The sequence below is a fragment of the Microplitis mediator genome, chromosome 11 (assembly GCF_029852145.1).
Source record: "Microplitis mediator isolate UGA2020A chromosome 11, iyMicMedi2.1, whole genome shotgun sequence".
NCBI classification, from domain to species: Eukaryota; Metazoa; Arthropoda; class Insecta; order Hymenoptera; family Braconidae; genus Microplitis; species Microplitis mediator.
Window position 1 is genome coordinate 3051215 of NC_079979.1, and position 12473 is coordinate 3063687.

At 30.4% G+C, this 12473-nt stretch overlaps 1 long non-coding RNA gene across 1 annotated transcript; it reads left to right on the forward strand.

Annotated features, from left to right (window-relative positions):
• Positions 1 to 7675: 7675 nt before the first annotated feature.
• LOC130677268 (uncharacterized) lies at positions 7676 to 10772 on the forward strand. The gene is made up of 4 exons (XR_008991561.1): positions 7676 to 7817; positions 7921 to 8166; positions 8267 to 8365; positions 9692 to 10772. It is a non-coding gene; the product is annotated as an uncharacterized LOC130677268 (long non-coding RNA).
• Positions 10773 to 12473: the final 1701 nt, after the last annotated feature.

The following is a 12473-nucleotide window of genomic DNA, read 5'->3' on the forward strand; positions in this document are numbered from 1 at the left end:
TTTTTCTTTAACCAAGAAATTTTCAACAGATGGAATGAAAACCAAGAATTTCTTGAGCGAAGTAAAAAAAGTTCTTGAATTTTAAATCTTGAATTAAGAAAAAAATTCTTAAGCCAATATACATTTTATACTTGGTTCAATGATAGAAGTACATGTTTTAAAAATTTTCATTTCTTGGTAGAATAAACATTTTTCTTAGCCTAAATCTGTTCCTCACTTGAACCAAAAAATAAAAATATTTGGTTTAAGAAAGTTATAAACTTAATTAAAGAATATAATGTTTTGAAACAATGAACGGTACGAACTCGAACGAAAAATAACGGGGGTTGGTTTAAAAAACTTAAACTCTTGGTTTGAGTAGTACATTCTCTGACCATTCGCATGAAAAATCTCAAACCAAGACTACTAGAGTCGCAAGCCAAAAAAGTTCTGTCTTAGATTCACTCATAGGCGCTCTCTGCTTCGTAGCCTCAGGAATAAATACTCCTTACTCTCTCTTTCTTGCGCTGGCGCAGTAAACCGATACTGAGTCCATGTTTTAAATAAACTAAAAATTAAATAATTAAATTATATTATTATGATAATTAGTTAATTAATTAATGTAATTGAACAATATTGAATTATTTCTTCATTTTTTTTTAAACCAACTTGTTTGCATTAAAAAAAATTGATTTTTATACCGAAATTGATTTATTAACGATTCATAAGATCCTGTCAGTATTCATCAAAACAATTAATTTTTGGTTTAAATATTATTTAATCAAATGCGATAGTTTATTTTTATTTTTTAAATAATTCTAGGGATTGTACTTGCTCAGGCCTGATCATGCCTGAGTATTGGCCAGCCATGAGCGTGCGTGATCATGCATGAGAAAGCATAATCATGCATGATCACGCATGCTTATGTCTGGCCAATGTTCGGGCATGATCATGCATGGGATTAACGCATGATCAGGTCTGATGAATTTTTTCTTGGGAAAAATAAGATAAAAATATGCAGATGAAAATAAATATTTAAATAACTAAGTTATTATGAATGTAGTATATATATATATACATAAAGAGAGAGAGAGAGAGGAAGGCAATCACATCCCGTCGTTTGGTAACTGATGAAACGTAGTGCCGTGGTATTAATCAGGGCTTTATGAGTCCTGAAATATCGCGCTCGGATGTCGTGCGATACACACCGTTATATTCTATATATAATATAGAAAAGCTTCAACGTCGAGGGGTGACGATAAAGCGAAGAGCAAAGCGACTCTGAGTTGAGTGAGAGTATAAGGGTAGATGGTGTACATCAATGGTGTGGGGTCACGTTAAAGTATGAGTGAAATAGTAAATGAGAAATTTGTATAAGAGAGATGATGAGAAGGAGAGAGAGAGAGAGAGTGAGTAAGTGAGAGTAGTTGGACCATCATAGGAACCAAGACATCAATGTCAATAATAATTCATTGATTACTTAATTCATAGTTACCATGACAACCGTCTTCCCTTTTGCACTTCGTATATCCCTTGTATTATATATTACGTCCTTTTTCGCTTTATGACTTTATTTATTACTGGTTTTCCATGTTGATTTTAAAAATATGACAACATATTGATCAGGTGAGAATATTGTTTTTCTGGTGTGAAGAGAGCTGTCATCTCAATGTAAATGGGTTAAAAGTATTACATTCATGCACAGAGATCAAATTAATTATTGAACCAGGACATATTTTTGAGACGTTATATTGATGTGGTGTAAAAATTTGAAATGAGTTAAATCTAGGAATGAGCATTAAAAGTTTTGATTTCCAAGGCTGAAAACAAAATCTAAAACTTGATGAACAAGACCACGATCGAAATTAAAATATATGAAAACAAATAGTTTTCATATTTCATTGACATCATTTGAAAAGTCTACGTTATTGACAATTGGTCGTCTAAAAAACAATGAATCTGGACAACGGTTGATCCGTATGCCTGCCCCAAAACTTCTCACTGTTTTCGAGCTTAAGGTAGTTGTCCTGCTAAAATATTGTCAAAAAGTTATGAGCCATAGACGTGGTAAGAGTGGGTCAAGTGGCAGTTAAAACAAGACATTGCTTTTGTTTGATACTGTACCCGTAAGAATTTTACCTACACACTACTCATATATACGTATACACAAATACTATTGAACATTTTCTTAAATTAAAATTTGATAACGTCGCATATCCTCTGCCAGTTGTTGTATAGTGTACTGAGTATATGTTTAAATTTACCGCTCAAATAATACTATGTATACGCGATATGTATATTTTTTCATTTATTGTTGAACTTTGCATTGCTATATCTCAACAATGAGATGGTGAATACTGTAGTTTTTTTTGAAAATAAATTCAGGACAAATTCATTAATTTTCTGTTAGATTATCAAAAGTTTCTGACTGTTAGTTTTTTTCATTAAAATCACGAACACGACTTGAAACGCAAACTCCTCATTGCTCGCAATGTTAATGATACTAACTTTGATTATAAACATTTCAAATTAGAGATGGTTCATCGACTTCAAATTTTAATGGTAATTGTATCTTAATACTCTTAATAAGTATAAATAATTTCAGAACTTTCTGACACTATGCCCATCACCCGACAACTACCTTAAGAAGCTCGAAAACTTACTTTCGATAAGTGTTCAAGCTCTTTAAGTTCGACAATGCTTTAAATTCATTGGTATGTTCAAGCCCTTCGAGATCAAAAAAAGTGACGTTCGTATTGATCTCTGAGAATTCGAAAATTACAAATAATCAATAAGGATCATATTTTAAAGTTCTGCTTATGATTATGCTTCATAAATTCAATCATTTTGAACAGAAATTAATAAAAATGATCAAGATGAAGAGTTACTCAAACTTGAAAGTAGCTGGTAGAGCTTTAGAGCTATTCAGATTTTGGAATAAATTCATCAGATATACTTGAAATTAATATAATAACTTCCAACATACTGTACTGATCAAGCTCAATCTCTCACGACACCTGGAAATTACTAAGCCACTCCGAGTGCAATCTTAAAGATCAAAATCGGTTCATCCTTTCAAAAATCATAGAATATTTACAGACGTTCATACGTATGTATACATAGAGTCGGAAATCCTTTTAAAAATGGTCAGAATAGCTTCTTAGGACCTTAAAACATTGAGATCTGTTCAAAACTCAGTTCTCGAAAATCGGACTAAATCTAATAACTTATCTTGTTTCCGAAAATTATCAATTTCTTCACCAGGAAATTCTCGGTGGGTATTCTTCGAAAAAAACAGAATGATAATTAGAGTACATTCTAACTGTACGTAATAGAGCAAGATGGTTTCGAAAGTATACAAAGAAAAACAATAGAAAGACATATGGACGATAAATTTACACAAAAGTCATTGACTTTTGATATCTTTTGAATCAGAGTTTCCTTAAGGAACTCTGAATGAAATACAAATATGAATGAAAACTTATCAAGAAGAAGTCGGATTTAGAAATCGCGTCAAACAAGTTTTATCGTGGTAATACACCAACTCACTCCACATAAACTTTCAAACGCCTTTTATACAGATACTTTTAAGAAAATTATGAAACATAGACATAGAATTCCAATTGTTCTCTAAAATATGTTGATATTGATTACGTATCTATCGCAGAGTATTGTCGACTAATTAGCTACACGGAAAAAAATTAATCGTGAATGCAACATGATGCAGACTTGGTAAATAAACATGATGAAATCACGTTGCATTCACATGATTTGTCATGTTTCGGCTACATGATAGTCATGTTGTGGTAACATGAGAAAATCATGTTGCATTCACATGATTTGTCATGTTTCGGCTACATGATAGTCATGTTGCGGTAACATGAGAAAATCATGTTGCATTCACATGATTTGTCATGTTTCGGCTACATGATAATCATGCTGCGGTAACATGAGAAAATCATGTTGCATTCACATGATTTGTCATGTTTCGGCTACATGATAATATGTGGCAGCAACGTGATTTTCATGTAGCCGAAACATGACAAATCATGTAAATGCAACATGATTATCATGTAGCCGAAACATAACAAATCATGTGGATGCAACATGATTTCATCGTGTTTATTTACCAAGACTGCATCATGTTGCATTCACGATTAATTTTTTTCCGTGTATCTACATCTGTTGCTGAAATAATGGTATTTTTTATTAGAAAATTAAATTTTGTTCTTAGTTCTAAGCAAGTAAATAAAATACTTGAATAACATGATTATTTGACTTCATTAAAAAAAATAATTACTTATCACTATTTAAGCATATCATTAAATCAAGCATATTTTCTTGAAAATATAAACTTTTTTTCTCTCAATGCATATATTGCATTTTTTATTAACAATAAATGAGTGCTTTCAATTCGTTAAATTTACGTAAAAAATTCAAATATTTGTATGCAATTATTAATTTGTTTTTAATTCATAAATTTTAGAACAAATTGATGGCTAAATTCATAAATATATTTTATTACTTATTCTTATACGCATACTTATAAATATAAACAAAAACAAAATATAGATTAAAATTTTTTTTTCATTATATAAAAGATTACTTCAGAATGTTTTCTCTATTAATATGCGTTGAATATATAAAAATAAATTTCCATATCCAGAAATTTTTGAGAAACGGGAGATGAAAGAGCCGTACGGATGTAGAGAGAGTAAACGAATGGTGAGAATGAAGGAAAAATGAAATACGTTTGCAATAGCAAGTGAAAATATGAAAAAATGAAATAAAAAAAAATGTAAAGAAAGAAAAGTATCTGTATTAAGCTTGTATTTGCTCCAGATAATTAGGACTTTTTTGCCCCAGCCAATTTAGATGAATAATTGATTTCATTTCCTTCAACGCTTTTCCTCTTTTTTCGTACTTATTTTTTATCTCATCCTCCCTATCCACCTTCATTTATTTGCTATTGCTATCGCTACTCCGTCAAGTCGAGTATTTTAAGGTCCTTCTTAAAATTCGAATGACAATTACGTATTAAAAAAATAATAATAATAAAAAAATAAGATTTTTTTTTCTGTCAGTAAATTAAATATTCAGAGATGAGTGAATCGTAGATGGACTGTGATGAAGTCGGAGGCATTTTTATTTAGGGATGAAGGAAAAGTAATTGAAAAGTATTTAAATATTAAATTTTTTACAAGTTTACTTTTTTTTCTCCAAAGTAATTTGTGAGATCACAAATCATTGACAAGTTAATTTATAAATTATTAATTGTTATTATTATATTTTAATGTAACAATATAAGAAAATTTAATTGTCGAAGTACAATAAGCAACACACAAAAATTTTATAAGCCATGATACCAGTATAAAAAGCCATACACGCTAAAAACTAAATTTAGTAAACTAAATTTTATAACTTCCCGCTAAGAAAATTGAAAATTTTCAAAAATTCGGGAAGTTATTGGTTTCGGTCCGATTTTCAAAAACCGAGTTTCTATCAGATCTTGACGTTTTGAGGTTTTAGGAAGCTATTCTGACTAATTTCACGATGATGTCCGAGAATATGTATGTGTGCATGTACGTACCCGAGTTGAAATTTTAAACCTTTCTAGAACCTAGAAATCCTAAAATTAAGAATGAAAAGAACTTACTGAGTACTTATTTTCTATAGAAAAACAACTCCAATATAAAACCTGTAAATGTCGGTTACGGGAAAAAATGACATGTTCAGTCGTTAAATAGGCGTAAATATTTTAAATTGTAAATACTTTTTAGAGCCTAAACATAATCCAGAATCTTCTCAAGTCCTATTCACCCTACGGTGGTCAAAGTATTTTTAGAAAACCTATTGGTACTCCATATCCTAATTAAGACCTAGAAATTCTACATTATCCAGTAGGATCTACTAGATCTATGGTTTTACCATATTTAGTTGAACCGATCAATACTCAACTTTCGAATTCACCCGGGAAAAAATGATCAGACCTGATCAGACATGAACAGGCATGAGTCTTCAGGCCTGACCAGACATGAAAAATGGCCATGCCTGATCAGGCACGTTCAGGTCTGATCAGGTATGTTCATGTCTGTTCATGCCCATCCGGGTAAAAAAATTATATAAAAAAAATGGCCCCATATAATTATATATAATTATGTATAACTATATTCAATTATACATGTATATAATTATTGCTATAAACATAAAAAAAATAAAAAATTCGGGCGTGTGCAGGATTTGAACCGTGGACCTTGCGCTCGAAAGTGTAATTCGCTACCCGCTGACCTAAGAGATTTAGTTGAAAAGTGAGTTTCGTATGAACTTCAAGTAATAAAAATCTTATACGTGATAGATTCTTGGTCAACAAAATTTTAGATCTATGAGCAGACATGAACAGCCATGAACAGACATGAACATATATGACCAGGCATGGACAGGTATGATCAGGCCTGAGCGTATTTAACGCTTCAGACATGAACAGGCATGAACAGACATGACCAGGCATGGACAGGTATGATCAGGCATGAGCGTATTTAACGCTTCAGACATGACCAGGCATGAACAGACATGGACAGGTATGAACAGGCATGATCAGACCTGACTGTATTTAACGCTTCAGACATTAACAGGCATGATCAGGCTTGAGTGTATTCAACGCTTCAGACATGAACAGGTATGATCAGGCCTGATCATGTCTAATTTCAGGCCTGATCATACATGAACAGGCATGGTCAGGTCTGATCATTTTTTCCCGGGCAGTCCTAGAAATTCTAAATTATATAATAAAAAAAATTATAGGTTCGTGCAGTTTTTATATTTACTTGGATAACTTATATAATTAAAATAGATTCAATGAGTAAGAATATTTACCAATTTTTAAAAAATTTTTAAATAACTGATGGAAAATTTTGAGCAAAAATAATACAAGGAGATTGAGGATATAGAAATTTTATTCGCAAGTTACTTTCAAAAGTGAAATTTCATCATAAAAATTTGTCGAGTTAAAAATAGCATAAATCTAAAAAAAACTGTTACATGTCTTTCTAATAATGTAAAATTAAAAAATGAAATATTTCATAGAAATTTATTGGATATTGAAATTTTTATTTATTAGCTAGTTTGTTTGTTTGTTTGTTTTTTTTTTTTTCTTGTTATAAAAGTAAATTTATATTTTATGATTTTTCATTATATTATAAATATAATTTTAATTATTATTATTATTTATTTTCTTCATTTAAATTAAGATCAGGCGAATCTTGAATTATTACCTCAGCGTCTGGTGATGTTGGTCCTATTGTTGTTTTCGATTTTGGAGAATCAGTGTCACAAGTGTCTTTTTTATATTCTTTATTATTATTCTCATCGATGTACTTTTGATGTATTTTGAATATATTTTTTTTATAAATGTTTTTCTTGGGGCACTGAACTCGAAGAGTTCTTCTACAAATTATTTTCAATAAAGTTTTTCCAAATTGCGCATTGATTTTTAGTTATTTCCATTTTAATTTCAAGCTCTTAAAAAAGTGGTTCTGATCTATTTCAAGAGCTCGACATAAAAATGAAAATAACTAGAAAAAAATGCGGAATTTGAAAAAATTTTATTGATAATAATTTGTATTTCTCTTTTATCGTTATAATTGTGGTGTTGTTATTTTAATATCAGTAATTTATTGATCATAAGTGAGAATACTGTTACTAATAACATAATAGTTCACCCTCTCTATGTCAGAGATTATCAGAGTTTTTTAGAAATAAATAACGTAATAATAATATTCATATATTTAATTCTCGTAAGCTAATCAAAGTTAAGACTGCTATTGCATCTTATTCGATAGGTAAGAGCTTTGACTACGTTTTAATTTTTCATCACTAAATAGTTTTCTAAATATTTCTAGAAAAAGGTGGACGGCGTTAAATGAATTTTTTTTTTTTTTATAGTAAAAAATTATTAATTTGTTTTTCTCATAACCATCAAATTACATACAAGGCCACACGGAATACTCTCTGATAACTTTTGATCTGATGACCTTTAAAACTAAATAAATAATACATAATTCTGCATTTGAATAATCAGCAATAATTATATCATTCGGCTTTTGAAAATATTATTAGTTTCCGCTACTGATAAAAAAAAGTCGTCTTTAAACTTAAATCTCTTCGAAATTGATAAATAAACGTTGATCTGTAAGCCATCAAAATTGTAACAAAATATCAGAGAATATATTTTCTTAATAGATAGCTCAAAAAATTCAATTTTATTCAAACAATTACTTAATTTTTGCAGAGACTAAAATCGATTATGTCAAAAATAATTGCACTGCTACTAATTATCACATTCATTGGCGTGTTTGTTAGTTTTGTTAAAGGGTGCAAAGGCAGTTGGGTAAGTAATTATAATAACATATTCTTTTTTTTTTTTTAAATAAAACAAATAGAGAGCGAATGAAATATTTATTCTGAAATTCCCGCTACGAAAATTGGAAATTCATAAAAAAAAAGGAAGTCATTGGTTTCGGTCCAATTTTAGAAAATCGAATTTCTAACAGATCTTGTCATTTTAAGGTTCTGGGAAGCTCTTCTGACTGATTTCACGATGATGTCCGAGTGTATGTGTGTACATACGTACGTATGTAAATACCTGTATCTTGTGAACGAATAAACCGATTTCGATCTTCAAGGTGTCATTCGACACGGCTTGTTAATATTTAGAAGCTGTGAAAAATTGAGTTTGATCGATCAAGTGCGTTCGGAGATATTCCAAAAATAAAATTTGTTCAAAAATGTTTTTTTTGGATAACTTCTAATTTGCTCGATGGATTGATTCCAAAATCTAATCAGCTTTAAAACTATATTAGTCACGTCAATTGTCACCTAAATTATCAAGATCTGTTCTTTCGTTCAAGAGAAACTGTTGTCGAAAGAATTGCAAAAAGAATTTTTTTTCTAATAAAATCTAAATTTTCGAACTATTTGATGACGGTTTTTTGTTAACGTTAGTGATTGAAAAACTGCGTCAAATGTTACCTTAAACATCAAAATCTATGTATTATTTCAAAAAATTTGGCGATTAAAAATTTAAAAAATAACCATTTACTTGATTTATTCCAAATAACTCATAAGACTATTTATAAAATGATGCAAACTTTTTTCTAATGTTAGAGGTCAGAAAACTGCGTGAAATGCTATTTTAAACGTTAAAATCGGTTGAGTTTGAAGAGCTCAAAAGTTTATAGCTCTAGGAGCTCGAAAATAGCGGGAAATTCCAGGGCTGGTCCGCTGGGTCAGGCGGTTTATCGATTTTTTTTTATTTTGAATTTCAACTGCTTCTATTTTGATAAGAGCCACAAACAAATGTTTTTAATTAATTTAGAAAGATACATGAGAATAAAAAAATAATTTGCATGTGAAAAATTTCGAACTGTAAGCTAATATTTAATAAACTTTAGATATTTATTTATAACTCTCAGAAAAGAGCGAAAATTAAATGTTTGGTTTTTATTTTCCAGTCCTATAATTTTTTGAATTAAAAATTCAAGTATGCGTGGGCAAATATTGTTTTCGAAACAATCGAAATCTCCCTTAGAATGTTTTTCGACAATTGAATGAAAAAATTTCTTGTTTATTTTTTTCTTCTATTAGAAAAACTATAACAAGAAAATGTCAATTTAAAAATGGATAATTTAAGAAACAAAAAAACTTTTTTTTTCAGTGCCATCCGAGTCAAGGTTATGGATGCTGTCCAGGTCATGAATGTACCTCGTATATGCTTCAAGGAACATGCTGGACTGAGGCGGAGGCAATAAATCATGAACACGCAAGTCTCATCATTCAACTCGGAAAAAAATAGAAATTCAACATGATACAGTTAAATAATTCTTTTATCGCATTTTTTTTTGGTATAATTTGTTCAATTTTAAACAATTTTTGTATTAAAAATCTGGGAATCGGTTGGCCCTGCGGGCCAGCCCCAAAATTTTGCATTGTTTACTAGCTCAAGGAGCTCAAAAACATTAGTATAAATATATTTTGGTACTCTTAATTCTTATTTATGTGGTTTTTTAGGATCACCAACGATGTAAATATAGTACATTGCATAGCGAGTGGGTTAGGTGAGTCCTTATACGGGAAGCACAATGTTTTTAACGCGAGTCGTAGGTGCACACGCACGAGCACCAGCGAGTGCTTAGTGTGCACCGGAGACGAGTGCTGAGAACATTGTATATGACGGATAGAATCTTAACCGACGTGCTATGCACTATACTTTATTCAACAACTGTCTGATTTTTGCGAATTATTATATCAGCAAAGTAAACACTAAATAATATGGAGTTCTATATGATACTAGTTTTTGACTTCTGTCAATACTCATTTCTTATTAATTTTAATTAATGAAAAATAGCCAACGTATTTATACGTAGAAACTGACATCGAAGTTAGTAGATTGATTGTACTTCTAATTGTGAATATATTTAGTGTCGAGATTATTTGCTTTAGTGATAATAGTAGAGTTTGTTATTGAAAACGGTCGAAAATTACTTTTGAGGAATGTGTTTATGGTTTCAAATGTGGTTGTTTATTTACTTTTTGACGAATTATTAACTACCAATCGGTAAACGGTCATTCAGGGTTCATTTTGCAAATATGATAAATCGCGACAATCAGGCATGCGTTGAATATAATAAATTACTCCATACTTATGTAATAATAAAACTAATAATTATAAGTATCATTTTCTATTTTCATTGTTTGAAAATAATTGAGTTAAATAAAAAAACTTACTTAAATCTGAACTTATACGCTTTAAAAGTTTTGACGTCTGTTAATGAATCGGAAAAATTACTTATTTATGATTTTATGAATCATCGCCTGATTGTTTATTGCAAAATCGTCTTGTAATTTGATATACATATTTATGAGTGGTCGAGAAAACTATTCATGAATAGTTCAATGCAGTAATAACAAGATCAATGTAGTTGGGATAGCTATTATAGGTATTGGCGTAACTACACGGAAAAAAATTAATCGTGAATGCACCATGATGCAGTCTTGGTAAATAAACATGATGAAATCATGTTGCATCCACATGATTTGTCATGTTTCGGCTACATGATAATCATGTTTCGGCTACATGATAATCATGTTGCGATAACATGAGAAAATCATGTGAATGCAACATGATTTGTCATGTTTCGGCTACATGATAATCATGTTGCGGTAACATGAGAAAATCATGTGAATGCAACATGATTTGTCATGTTTCGGCTACATGATAATCATGCTGCGGTAACATGAGAAAATCATGTTGCATTCACATGATTTGTCATGTTTCAGCTACATGAAAATCATGTTGCTGCCACATATTGTCATGTAGCCGAAACTTGACAAATCATGTTGCATTCACATGATTTTCTCATGTTACCGCAACATGATTATCATGTAGCCGAAACATGACAAATCATGTGAATGCAACATGATTTCATCATGTTTATTTACCAAGACTGCATCATGTTGCATTCACGATTAATTTTTTTCCGTGTAGTAAGTTAAGTGACTCATAATGTGTCAGCGTGATGTGTTCAGCACGAGTCGTAGGTGCGCAGGCATGAGCGAAGCGAGTGCATACTGTGCACTGAAGACGAGTGCTAAACACATCGCGGGTGACGGATTATGACTTACCCTACATGTTGCGCCCATAATTTTATTTAACTTATGTGCGCTATTCACGTTTTATTAATTGCCTAAAAAGCAAAGTCTCGATAGTTGTTTAGTGACATGGTGAAAAAGAACTTATAATGTTAAGAATATAACAAAATTATAGGGATGTAGATTTAATTGAAAGGAACTTCAAATTCAATAAATCAAAGTTTCTACATTTATATAAGAACTTTCACTAATAAGACTGCTGTAGATATTTAATGTAAATAATTTATGGATGCTAAACAAAATTATAACGTAAATTTTTTATTTTTTTATGAGAAAATAGTATTAATCTTATGAAATTTTTTTAAACTTCATCTTTCAATTTTTCTAACATATATATTTAAATCTGTGTTACGTTTCAATTTATATAAAACTAAGTAATTTGTTTTTCGAATGACTTTAATTACTGACTTTTTTTAGGTTTCATTTTAGGTTATATTTATTCAATTCAACGTTTAAATTTCATGCGCGTATTTATTATCGTCACAGTACACTTTTCAAATTGAAAAACTGGTGCATTTGAAGAAGATTTAACCGCAGTTGATGTTGAAGCTCCTACATTAATGATCGTTTCCGGTTTTTTTGCTTAGATTGTTGATCTTCAGATTTTTGAACAGGTTTTTTCAGAAGCTGATCACAGAGCGACAGCAGATTCAATTACTTTGTTTATTTTCGCCTTACTTTGAATAAATTCTTGGATATACGCTATGGCAACAGTTGTAGATTTCCAATCTTCAAGTCTTTTTATTGTTGTTATGTCAGCTCCTGAATCGGCAACTATAGTAGCAGCA